This window comes from Oncorhynchus gorbuscha, linkage group LG21, assembly GCF_021184085.1.
Source record: "Oncorhynchus gorbuscha isolate QuinsamMale2020 ecotype Even-year linkage group LG21, OgorEven_v1.0, whole genome shotgun sequence".
In the NCBI taxonomy this organism is placed as follows: Eukaryota; Metazoa; Chordata; class Actinopteri; order Salmoniformes; family Salmonidae; genus Oncorhynchus; species Oncorhynchus gorbuscha.
Genome location: NC_060193.1, coordinates 22,170,739 through 22,184,156, shown reverse-complemented (window position 1 = coordinate 22,184,156; position 13,418 = coordinate 22,170,739). Strand labels below are relative to the sequence as shown.

The following is a 13,418-nucleotide window of genomic DNA, read 5'->3' as shown; positions in this document are numbered from 1 at the left end:
AGAAAAGATATGATGATAGTGAAATGTTCATGGGCCTGTTCCCATCCTAGTCCTCTTGGGGGTGACATGGGGTCATCTCTCTCCCTCCTCCTTCCTCTCTCGTATTGTAGGCTTTTGATCAAGGTGAGGGGATCCATTTGCATTGATTTATATTACACCTGTAACGTGTGCAGTGTGCACTGGGCTGAACTGGAGCTGGGCACAGGTGGGATGACGGACCATCGCAAATCGCACGCGGTGGCCCAGTCATCTGCGGCAGGCCCATTTCACATGAAACATGACCAGAGTGTATATTTTAAGGCGACCCATTCGGCCCACTCCCGCTTGGTCCTGTAGCGGTCATGTGCTATATGTTATAACACCATGTTATATCCATAGTGAGAAAAGAGAGACATATTCAAAATAAAAATAAATTAAAGAGAGAGTAGAGCGAAACAAGTGGAAGGCAGTCCTGTGTTGTCGAAGTCATTCGACCCCCACACGGTCATCAACATTGACTCATTCGGCTCCCACTCCCACCTGCCCTCTATAGCTCTAGTACTCAGGGGCCCATATGCGTCAAGCATCTCAGAGCAGGAGTGCTGACTTAAGATCAGTTTTTGTATAATTTAGATCACAGTAGATAAGATGACATGGACATAGGGGGCAAGCGAAAGGCAGTGTTGCAGGTTTGCCAAAATAACAAGAAAATGAATGTTACTTCTCAAGCCTATATAAAATAAGTGGGCCTCAGCAACCTACAGGTATTGCTGAGATACCTGACCCCCCTCTCCTGTTCTGTGTTGTTTTGCATTTCAAAGAGGATATGTATTTTCCAAGTGTGTCCAATTAAGCCCTTTTCTGTTGTTTTTTACATTCTCTCCTTCATTAGGATAACACAACCAATCAGATGCTCCTGAATACCGAGATGCTCCTGAAAGAGCTCGGGACCAGGGATAATGTCAAGGTATTATATCATCATTCATCTTGAGGCTTAGAGACTCAGAGGTCCGTTGGTGGCCATTACCATTTTTGTTTGGTCATCATCATGAGTGCTTTGTGTGCCGACACAGCAGCAGGTATAGCCCAACGCTGGTGCAGTACATAGATAGATCTCTGCCTGATAGTTGCTTTTTTTGTTCTAGTTGCTGTTATGTAATGAAAACATAATTGTGTTCATGTATTAAGCATGGCGAGGGCCATGCTTTACATTGGCATTTAACTGGACTAACTACCAGGAGCACTCTGCATCATTTCCATAAAATAAGGAAATCATCACTCTTCCACTCAGAATTAGCTAAATTAACAGTGGTACTAACAGCCTCCTGCATATCTGATGATACAATATAGTTCCATAACAGATGTACTTATACCATGGAGTAATGGTTATGTTATGCTAAGTGTTTCCACATCTTGATAATTGTTGTCACTTGCTTTGGCGCTACATAGGTATGGAGTAAGGTACTCTCCATGGGCTGGTTTTCAAGACCGAGATTAAGACAAGTCACGGATAAAATAAAATAAACTTTAAATGGAGAATCTCCATTGAACATTATTTTTAACCTGGGACTAGCTTTAATCTTTGTCGGGGTAAGTGTATATATGCTTTATATTGTCTGTGAACTGTAGCAGCAATAAACCATCTGTCATGTCCCCAGGTGTGGTTCTACAACCAGGCGTGGCACGGTATTGTATCGTTCCTCAATGTGGCCAACAACGCCATCCTGAGGGGCAACCTGCCGCCGGGTCATGACCCCAGAGAGTATGGAATCTCCTCCTCCAGCCACCCCCTCAACCTCACCAAGGCCCAGCTTTCCTACCAGGCAATGTAAGTCGGGTTGCATCAGCTCAGGGGTTCCCCTAGGTACTGATCTAGGATCAGTTACCCTTCCCCAATCCTAACTGTAACCATACATGGGGAAAATGCAACGCTGACCCAAGATCAGCATCTAGGGGTAACTTTACCCTATACCTGTTCTATCACCTGTACGACAGGCCACGTGGAGCCAGAGGGAGGGAGGAAGGGGTTTAGACAGAGGGGAGGGAGTGAGGGAGGCTGGAGCGGCAGAACGAGTGGCAGAAGTCTGAGATGGAGAGGGAAAAGTGGAGAGAGGGAGAGGGATAGTATTAGGCTGGCGTTTAGATGAATTGGGAGATTGAGAGGATGAGGCCCTCTGAGAAATAAAGAGAAATAGAGATGGGAGAGAAAGGCAGAAAAATAAAGAGTGACGGAGAGAAAGATAGAAAGACAGAGAGAAAGAAAGAGATATAGATTTGTGTTTGTAATAGCACACTAGAGGCGATCCCATGGGGACCGCCCGCTTTCACATACTGTTGCTTTATAACTCAAGTGATCAGTCTGGAGCCCTGAAGCTTCCCCATGAGATCTCTAGTGTCAATGAGGGCATTATAGAAGTAAAGAACCACAAGCCTTCACTGTCTAATACAGTCTGAGTCTATCATCGATCTAATTTCCATCATCGAGAAAACCCCTCTCTGAAATGAGATAATGTAACATATAGTAACATATGTTGTAGCGTAATACAGAGTAATATAGCATAACATAATGAATTACTTAATATGTGAAAACATACAGTAGCATATAATAGCACTAGCATGACATAACACAGCATAATAAAATAACATGCCGTAACATATAACATAACATTGCATAGCAAAGCATATAGGTGACGGCCAAAATAAAGGAAACGCCAACATTCCCGTGTCCTAATAGGGCGTTGGGCCACCAACAGCCAGAACAGCTTCAATGCACCTTGGCATAGATTATACAAGTGTCTGGAATACTATTGGAGGGAGGTGACACCCTTCTTCCATGACAATTCCATCATCTGATGTTTTGTTGATGGTGGTGGAAAACGCTGTCTCAGGAGCTGCTCTAGAATCTCCCATAGGTGTTCAATGTGGTTGAGATCTAGTGAATGAGACGGCCATGGCATATGGTTTACATCGTTTTCATGCTCATCAAACCATCCAGTGACCACTTGTGCCCTGTGGATTGGGGCATTGGCATTCCATGGGAGCCAAAATAATGGCCTACCCAGCATTTCCTATACATCCTAAGCATGATGGGATGTTAATTGTTTTATCATCTCAAGAACCACACCTGTGTGGAAGCACCTGTTTTCAATTTACTTTGTATCCCTCATTTACTCATGTTTCCATTATTTTGGTAGTTACCTGTAGCATAGCATAACATTTACATAGCAAAACATTAAGCTCTATTTGTGTTGTCCTGTACATCTTTCTCTGTAGATGCTTAGTTTTCATAATGTTTGCTGAAATGTCAGTTTCGATGTTGAAACCTGATGAGATCCTGTGGACGCGATCAATCATGCCACAGATACCATTTCATTCCTTGTTCCTTTGTTGTGGTACCAAGTAAGGTATTTATGTAGTGGCTCGGTGTTAGCAACAGTGGTGAATTAGAGAGAGAAGCTGGCTTGGCTAGAAGATAATTACGACAGCTTCCAACCCATAAATTCAGACCAAGACAAATCTCTCTCTCTTTCTCTGTTTGTGTCTCTTTGTCTCTCTCTCTCTCTTGCTCTCTCAATCTCCATGTGGGCCCTGCCTGTAATTTAATGTCCATGATCTAGAGATTAACTTGGGATTCTCCTTCCATGTCAAATGAATTACTAGAGGAAAAAAGCTAGGGTGTCCGTGTCCTATGCGATCGTGTTCATGTCCCTGCATCATGGCCTTAATTCAAGAGTTGTTTCCCAGTCAACGTATGGTTTTCAATGTATCAGATGGGGAAACATGGAGGGGTGGTTGTGTTCGGGGATAGCTTCTGTCCAGGCATTTTGTTTGACTGACCGCAGTGCTCTGCTAGCGTAAGAAGACACAGTAAATCATCATGGTGGTTCTATGTGACCTGGAGCTTGCCTTCGGTGAATCAGAGAGAGACCTGTTCAGTCACTAAATCTCCAATGTCCTTTAATAAAAGAGAGCTTGACATTTAGGGCTTTGCATACGGTCTTCACAGAAGGTATTCGTTTTTCCGGGTAGTTAGAAAGAAACATCCTTTGTCATGAGTTTCCTTTTTTCTTCCTTTTTATTTTTTTATTTTTTTACATTGGCAGCACCAAACAGATGATGACAAACTAGTAATTATTTGGACAACTAGTCCCTCAGTGTTCAATAGAATGAACAGATTTGCAATATGGCTACATATACTGGAATGGAAAATTGTTTACCTATACAATTGAAAAACAGATGATTATTTTGCTACTTCATTATGATTTTCTAACACCCCCCCCCACCCCCCCCACACACACACACACACACTCTAGACCAGGGGTGTCAAAGTCAAATGGACGGAGGGCCAAATAAAAAATTTAGCTACAAGCCGAGGGCCGGACTGTTCGAATGTTCATTGAACATTTTTTAAATGACGCATATAGTCTAGTGAACCTAATTGAACCTACTGAAAACCTAACAAATATATTCCAATATGATCAGATAAATAAAGCAATATTTTCTTATGGCTCTGTCAGTAATCTTTAATTTTCAACAGACACAAAAGACAAATTTCCTTTATATAAAAATCCCCATAACATGAACATTAAATGAAAGAAACCGGTATTCAAGGCACCATCAGTAGCCTATATTTTCTATTTTATCTATCTATTTATCTATTCTATCTATTCTATTTTTCACTGTACTGTACATATCAGAGATGACACGATCCCGACCCTGCAGCTGCAAGTTCATTGCATTCAGATGACTCGTAATGTCACACAGAAAAGCCATTTCACACAGAAACATTTCGTCTCGGAGTTGTGTTGTGTCTTTCCCTTTGCTGTCCAAGAACAGACAAATCTCCTCACGAAGCTCGAAACATCTTTGAAGCACCTTTCCCTGGCTTAGCCATCGCACCTCTGTGTGATAAGGCAAATCACCATGCTCCGTTTCTAACTCCGTCAGAAATGCCTTGAACTGGCGGTGATTCAAACCTTTGGCTCTGATAAAGTTAACTGTGCGCGTGATGATGCTCATTACATGCTCCATTTTCAAGGCTTTACCGCACAACGCTTCCTGGTGTATGATACAATGATAAGCTGTCAGCTCATCTGTCGCGTTTTCCTCTTGCATCTTTTCCCGTATCTTAGCCACCAGTCCGCTCCTGTGTCCACACATCGCAGGTGCTCCGTCGGTTGTCAAACCCACGAGTTTTTCCCAAGGCAGCTCCATCTCATTTACACATCTTGACACCTCTTCATACAAATCATGCCCCGTAGTTGTGCCATGCATAGGACGTAAAGCCAAAAACTCCTCTGTCACGCTTAGGCTGGAGTCCACTCCGCGGATGAAAATTGACAACTGGGCAATGTCAGAAATGTCGGTGCTCTCATCCACAGCCAAGGAATATGCAATGAAATCTTTTCCCTTTTTCACAAGCTGCTCTTTTAGATTGATGGACAACTGGTCTACTCTCTCGGCAATGGTGTTTCTGCTCAGACTCACATTTAAAAAGAGTTGCCTTTTTCTGGGCAAACTAGTCACAAACTTTAATCATGCAGTTTTTGATGAAATCCCCCTCCGTAAATGGCCGGGCTGATTTAGCGATCTCTTCTGCCAAAATAAAACTGGCCTTGACAGCAGCCTGGCCTTGTGATTTGGCTTTTTTGAACAGAGCCTGTCGAGATTTGAGGCCTCGTTTTAATTCCTCTGCCTTTTGTAGCCTTTGTTCCATGTCCATATTCTTGTTTTTGTCCGCGTGTTTCGTTTCATAATGTCGTCTCAGATTATACTCTTTCAGTACCGCCACACTTTCTCCACACAGAAGACACACAGGTTTTCCAGCTACCTCCGTGAACAAATACTCCGACTCCCACCTTGTTTGAAACCCCGGTTCTCAGTGTCCACCTTCCGTTTTGCCATTTTTGATGGGTATCTGAAAGTTAATTTTACTGTGATGCTGACAACTGCTGTGCCAATAAATATTGAAATGAAGCAGCCTACTGCTCGGTGCGTCACCGTTGCATTGTGGGAAATGTAGTATTGGTGCGTGTAAAAGATCTGCGGGCTGCCGGCTTGCTGCGGTCTGCGGGCCGGTTCTAATAACAAATCAAGATCATCCCAGGGGCCGTAAAAAACCTTCTCGCGGGCCGGATGTGGCCCGCGGGCCTTGACTCTGACATATGTGCTCTAGACCTTGGGCAAAAACAGCTGGAAAGACCAGGCACATTAAAACACATTAAAAGCTTCTCCCCAACTATACAGTTTGTTACTTTACTAGCAGGGTGCGTGTTCCCTCACAGTGATAAGCCGCTAGTCCTTGTTCAGGGTTACCTCATTAGCCAATCACTTGCCTCAACTAATCTTTGGCCCTGTTGAGTGCGGTCTAGATAAGCCTGTTGAAAACTGTTGAAAGTGGGGTAGCACCCACTGCGTCAATTATTTCATGTTTACGCATCCCAATTACGTCCAGGCCATGGCGGGGCTGCACCTGATGACTAATGTAATATGTTAATTATCTGGCATGTAGTCTGGTGAGAGATTGTGGCAGGGTGGGGAGGGAGGAGGGACGTTTGTGTGTGTGCCTGCCTGCCTGTCTGTCTGTGTGTGTGTGTGTGTGTGTGTGTGCGAGGAGGTGGTAGAATATACTGTAGTCTGGTTCACAGCTAAATAAGCGGACGCAGCAAGGACGTTTTGACAGCAACACTTTGGAAATGAAGGTGTATTCTTATGCAGGAGAGGTCAGCAGCTTCTGAGGAGAGAGAAACGGTTGCGCCTTGCCCCTCGCAAGTGAGTTGGTAAAGAGATGAACTCTTTGAGCCTCTCGGGTTGATCTTAATCTAAAGACGTGCTCGCCCATTGCCTGCAATCTGCAATTAGCTCATAAACTACACAGGGGGGTAACTAAGACCGTAACATCTATAATCACCAACTCCTCTAGTGTTTCTTCTTCAATGTGGATAAAATAGCAAAGAAGAAATCCAGTTTGAGGAAGATTTTTTATTTTGGCCCACTCCATACCAGCTAACATGAATAATTGAAGTGCTGTTGAATGACCTTTGACCTCAAACGGCCAGCACCTCTCTGGTGCAGTTTCCATCTCTTGTTTGTGAACTTCCAAAACCTCCTCATACCCGAAACTCTGTTAGATGTGACAGCAGAGAGCAGAAAGAGGGGGATCTATTCATCAAAAGAGACCAGCAGGAGCTCTGAATTGACAGAATGTGAAAGTATGGAAGGCAAGAAAGCACAACATGCCTTTAGCGGGGTGAATGATATTCAAACAGCATGGAGGATCAAGAGTTTCCATGAAGAATCGTCATTGGTTCTCGGAAATGTTTTCAGTAGTTTGGCCTGATTGCTAGTCAAAAACAGAATTCAGTCAAACTGAGTCATCTATTGGTAACAAGCTAATACATAAACTAACAGTATATTATAGAACATAGATAGAATTGGTCCAACCAGCAATATTTTACCTATAAATAAAACCATATGGGACTTGTATGCTAATACTCGACATTTGATTTAATTTGAGTCATTAACCCAAAAAGCACCAATTTGACAAAAACATAATTTCGAAACCAATTTTTTTATCCTCCTAAAATGTAAGGACTTTGTCAAGCAACTAGTGAAAAAACTATTATAAAATGTTCTATGATTTCATGTTCTCTGAGGCGTCCGGTACAACCCGGTGTAATTAGAAATGTCCAGTTTCGATTGACTCAAGTCAGTCTTTGAGCAGGCCATACTGTTTTTTTTTCACAGAAACATTTTGCACAAACACAGTCCTTACACAGTTATGTACAGAATGTGACCGTTTTATTTTGGATGCAATGTTCAGACATTCACAGAAGTAGCGACAGCGCAGCACAATCATCCAAACTGGAAAAATGTAGGCTACATTAAGTCCTCGCGCTAACTGTGGAAAGACTGAGGAAAGTGGTCATATTTAGCTAACTCTCAGCTGACAGCAACCACAATATCAATTAGCTAATAGCAATTACTATTTACAATTCATCACATCATGGGTGAGCTCACCATTGATCTAAATAATTTAGTAAAACACTTTCTTAAAGTCGAAAGTAATATGACCATGGGTAGTTTGCGCTCCAACGTGTTTGTTTTTGTTATGCAGGTGAATGAGGACCCAAAAGCGACTTGGCGAAAACAGAGTCTTTAATCCAGTTTAAGGAAATAGCAATACTCCTAGACAAATCGGAGCGGTAAATAAAGCATAAGAAACAATTTCACTCGTAATCACGAGAACTGACTGGAGACTCGATAATGAACTGCAGGTTGCCTCGGGAAGGCACTTGACCGTAGCAGACTCAGACACCTGCTCACCACGCAGCATCTGAGGGAAAAACGACACGACAGGGCGATACAAAGACACAGCACGGTGAACAGTATACAAGGATCCGACAGGACAGAAACGGAAAACAAGGGGAGAAATAGGGACTCTAATCAGGGGAAAAGATAGGGAACAGGTGTGGAAGACTAAATGATTGATTAGGGGAATAGGAACAGCTGGGAGCAGGAACGGAACGATAGAGAGAAGAGAGAGAGGGAGGGAGAGAGAAAAAAGGGAACGAACCTAAAAAGACCAGCAGGGGGAAAACGAACAGAAGGGAAAGCATAATGACAAGACAATATAAGACAAAACATGACAGTTTTTTTCCCGCGTCAAACAAAGATGAGAAGAGAGGACCATTTGAAACAGTGAGCGCATTCTGACATCACGTGCATACAATAACTGGCACTGCTGCGACCGTAAAATATTTGTAACTCACGCGTTAAAAGTTTAATATGGAGAAATGAAAAATAATTTCATTTGTGTACTAGTGGTGTGTCTAAACTGAACAGTTTGACTCAATAGTTTTGAGATGAAAGCACCACATTTGTCACAGAGGTAGATAGATGAAAGTACCCTGAAAATATATAGATATGGAGCCACCCCTAATTTGGCACCTTGGGGCCGTGGCAGCCACTATAACTGAAAAATAACTACAAAACGTGAATACATTTTTAGCTTTCAGTCAATGTCTCTGTACCAAGTTGAGAGTCTCACATTTCAGATGCAATAGTGGACATGCATAAAGTTGCCGGCCCATCTGTGCTTACCCCAAATGCTTTATTTGCTACGTTTGCCATATCAGACAGTGCTCTCAGAGTTTCCATTACTTTTTTTGCTTGTTTTAGCAGTAGCACAGTAAACTTGATCCCAATACTATTGACATATTGAACCCTGTCGCGCGCTGTAGTTACGTCTAAAAACAAGGACGTCCTATCGGAATTTCCTCCATCTGTATGCACCTTCGCCATTGGACGTGAGTTGATAGCCCATAGCGTTACAAAGTTAGAGTCTGATGGCACGACTGCCCATATCACTCATATCAGCAGTCATCTTAGGTTGTACCGGTGTGTCAGGTTAGCTTAATCACCAATTTATCACCAATTTATCAGCCTCTGAGTATCACAGAAACACAGCACTTTGAATGTTGCTTTGAAGGAAATTGATGAAAATAACTGTTCGAAACATGAAAAACATACAAAAGCGTATACTTTTTTTTACGCCAAATGTGACTGTAAATGTGTGTATCTTTTTTAGATGTTTATTTAGGGGACTTTAAACCATTTACTTGTGTCACAAAAGGTTAATATAAGAAAAAGTGTTACAGCTTGACATACAATCATCACCATAAAAAATTACTCCTGTTGGTGCTTTCAGGGTTATAAATATGTTGGTGCTTTTAGGATGAAGTAGAAACGCTTCTCCAGAGCAACTAAAGTATAGGTAAAACATTTCAGTAGCATCTGTGTTCATTCCAGGTCAATGGCAAGATTAATGACTGGGGCAGAAAGTGTAAGATTTTACTCAGAATGAAACTCAACACCTGGAAAGGTTATGAGGCTTACTTCCACCGAAAGGCCTCTTGACCATTCCTCTATCTACAGCCCCTGAGGGCTAAGCAAACATTGGCCTCAGATCCCTGGACTACTTTTGACAAGGGCCTTATAGGGGTCCGGTCAAAAGTAGTGCACTATATAGGGAATAGGGTGCCATTTGGAATGCATACAATGTCAAGTTCGTAACATATTTCTCAGACAGGATTTTTTCCCTCTTTACCACTGTGACCCTATCTGCTCCCTTGAGTCCTCGATTGATAGGACTAATTGTCAGGTGAAAGGTCTGAGTGGCCTCTGGCTCTTGTTTGTTAGTAAAGGAAGTATATGGGTTTCAAATGTGTCCTCGGTTTTCCTCTGGATACTTCTACTGTTTCCTAGTGAGTCATTAATCCATTATGGGAAAGAAGCAAAACAAGGGAAACACTATTTTGTAAGTGGTGACTGCAATCATGGGAAACGTACGAAAACAAAACACTTATAGAATTATAAACACAAGCTGTTCACACACCATACTAAATATTGTATGGTCCTTTAGGACTGACCTGTACGGCTTTAGGTCAGGTTACTGTAGAGCACATGACAGAAGATGTGAAAGAGTAATGAATACATTTCATGATTGATGGATCGATACCAGAAAAATCAATCACCCTTGATGGTGGATTTCAATATTTTACAAGTTCATTCTAGATGGTTCTGCACACTGAAAGTAGTCTGTGGGCCAGGGGAAACTGTAATCCATTGTTCGGTTTTCTTTAAGAGGTCCCTTCACCTTACTTTATCTACCGATAGCTTGTTAAAAATTCATGGCAGTGATTGGGTCATGTGGGACCTGGGAAAAACAGGCTGAAATAAACTCGATTATTTGGTTTGACCTTACTTATAGGTGATTTGGCAATTGTTTTGCTCCCATCACAATGTATTTTTAGCTAACAGTTGCTAGAGTTAGCTGACGTTTGTAGTGGCTGTTTAAAGAAAAGCAAATCATAGATTAGGGTTTATCATCTAACATTGAATTGTAAAATACTAAACTTCCCCTTTAAAACAATTGACCCTTTACGAGTTCTAGAAATATCAACCAGACCTATTGATCATGCTAGAAGATCACACAGGATCAAACTTGTACTCAACTTCCTGTTTTCTCTCCTTCAGGGCCGCCACCTCCACCGATGTGGTGGTATCCATCTGTGTCATCTTTGCCATGTCCTTCATCCCAGCAAGCTTCGTCCTCTTCCTCATCCAGGAGCGTGTCAGCAAGGCCAAGCACTTGCAGTTTGTCAGTGGCGTCAACCCGACCGTCTACTGGGTCGCCAACTTCGCCTGGGATATTGTAGGCTATCTTCATTAGAGAATTTAATAGTTCAGAATTCAACGTTATTGTCCAATGTGAATCGTAAATGTGTCTTTTTGCTGTCTTATGTCATTCCCAACCCCCCGGACATCACACATACACACATGCAAGGCACAGGGTCAGCCACAGAGAAGGGCCCCTGGAACACATTAGGTGTTAATTAAGATCTTGCTCAAGGACAAAACATCAGTTATCTGACACTGCTCTATGTTCACTACATACTTCAGTCTGAGACTGCCATCATTGAAGTCGTTTGTGGTGTTGTCAAAATGAGGGGTGTTGTACAAAACAAAGTCATCAGCGATTGGATCATTTCTAACCAATCAGAGTATCAAAGCCAATGAAAGATTATCAAAACGCTGTATTACCCACATGTGTCCTGGCTCTGGCACAACCCATCAGTTTCTGAGACCAATCAGAACAGTTAGAAAATGTTTGCATTCTAGAAATTGTCAAGGAGGTACTCCGATCTTGACTCATTGCAGAGAAGAAACAAACATCCGTGGGCGTGGGATGACGTTTTGCCGGAACAGGGAGTTTGGTTAGTCAGGCAACAATGGCAGTTGGTGGCACCTGAGATTCTGATGCCAGCAAACCTTCGGTTTCTCACCCCTAATTGGGGGTACGCAATTGCATTCTACAGTCCACTGTGAGGAAGGGATGGATGAGGGATGGATGAGAATGAACCTCAACTAAAAGTATGAAAAATGGCAAATGTACCTGTGATCGCAATAGCTGCTCGGAAGTCCATGCCTGAGTAACTGTCATTGGCTAGCGTTGAATTATTGACACCGGCTGTTCCGATTTGTTGTGCTCAACAAGCTTAGCAGTGGCAAAAAGTGATGTGAAGCGGTAGAACATGAGCACTTTCCCTCAGGCTTAATGGCGTTAAACCGTCTCTCAGGTAACTCAGGTAACTATTAGCTATTATGTTGGATGAATGCTAACAAAATGTAAGATAACATGTAATTATGCAGAGAGTCACATTTTTTTAGGAATGAGGTCAAGAAACTGTCAGATGGTGAGCTTAAGCATTTCCACTCTCCCTGAATGCTTCCTAATGGGACAGTGAAGCATTTCTTCTTCTTTTGGCTGTATACTTAAAAGGTATTGAATGTAGATGCTGCCATGATTACAAATATTATACCCCTCAAAAAATTGCTAACCTCCATGTTATTGTAAAGGTGAGCGGTTTGCATGTCTTCGGGGCATGATATTTGTGCGTCTGTAGCTTTCTCACTTATCATTATTCACGATTCATTCAGGATTATCTGGCAAAAATGATTCAACTCACCATCTGACAGAGCTTTTCGACCGCATTCAATACCATTCCTTTAAATTATATGAGGCACAGAGGGGGGGGGGGGGGGGGGCTGTGGAGTAGAAGTTTGCAAATCACATACAGTTTTTTTCCCACATCGATCCTTCATGCCTATTGCAGTATTTAGCGATTCATTAGCCAATATCATGATTGTAAAATTTGTTTCAGATAGAAAATTGATATTCTTATATAAAGTTGAAGTCGGAAGTTTACATACACTTAAGTTGGAGTATTTAAAACTCGCTTTTCAGCCACTCCACAAATGTCTTCTTAACAAACAATAGTTTTGGCAAGTCAGTTAGGACATCTACTTTGTGCATGACACAAGTAATTGGTCCAACAATTGTTTACAGACAGATTATTTCACTTATAATTAACTGTATCACAATTCCAGAGGGCCTTTAAACAGCTTGGGAAATTCCAGAAAATGTCATGGCTTTAGAAGCTTCTGATTTGGAAGCAAGGAGGCAATTTCCAAACGCCTGAAGGTACCACGTTCATCTGTACAAACAATAGTACGCAAGTATAAACACCATAGGACCAAGCAGCCGTCATAATGCTCAGGAAGGAGACGCGTTCTGTCTCCTAGAGTTGAAAGTATTTTGGTTCAAAAAGTGCAAGTAAATCCCAGAACAACAGCAAAGGACCTTGTGAAGATGCTGGAGGAAACAGGTAGAAAAGTATCTATATCCACAGTAAAACGAGTCCAATATCGTCATAACCTGAAAGGCAGCTGAGGAAGGAAGAAGCCACTGCTCCAAAACTGCCATAAAAAACTTCACATGGGGACAAAGATCGTACTTTTTGGAGAAACTGTTTGGATGAAATCAAAATAGAAACTGTTTGGCCATAATGACTGTTTGGAGAAAAAAGGGGGAGGCT

At 42.2% G+C, this 13,418-nt stretch overlaps 1 pseudogene; it reads left to right on the top strand.

Annotated features, from left to right (window-relative positions):
- LOC124007956 overlaps nucleotides 1-13,418 on the top strand; it is a 234,027-nt pseudogene that overhangs the window by 156,259 nt on the left and 64,350 nt on the right.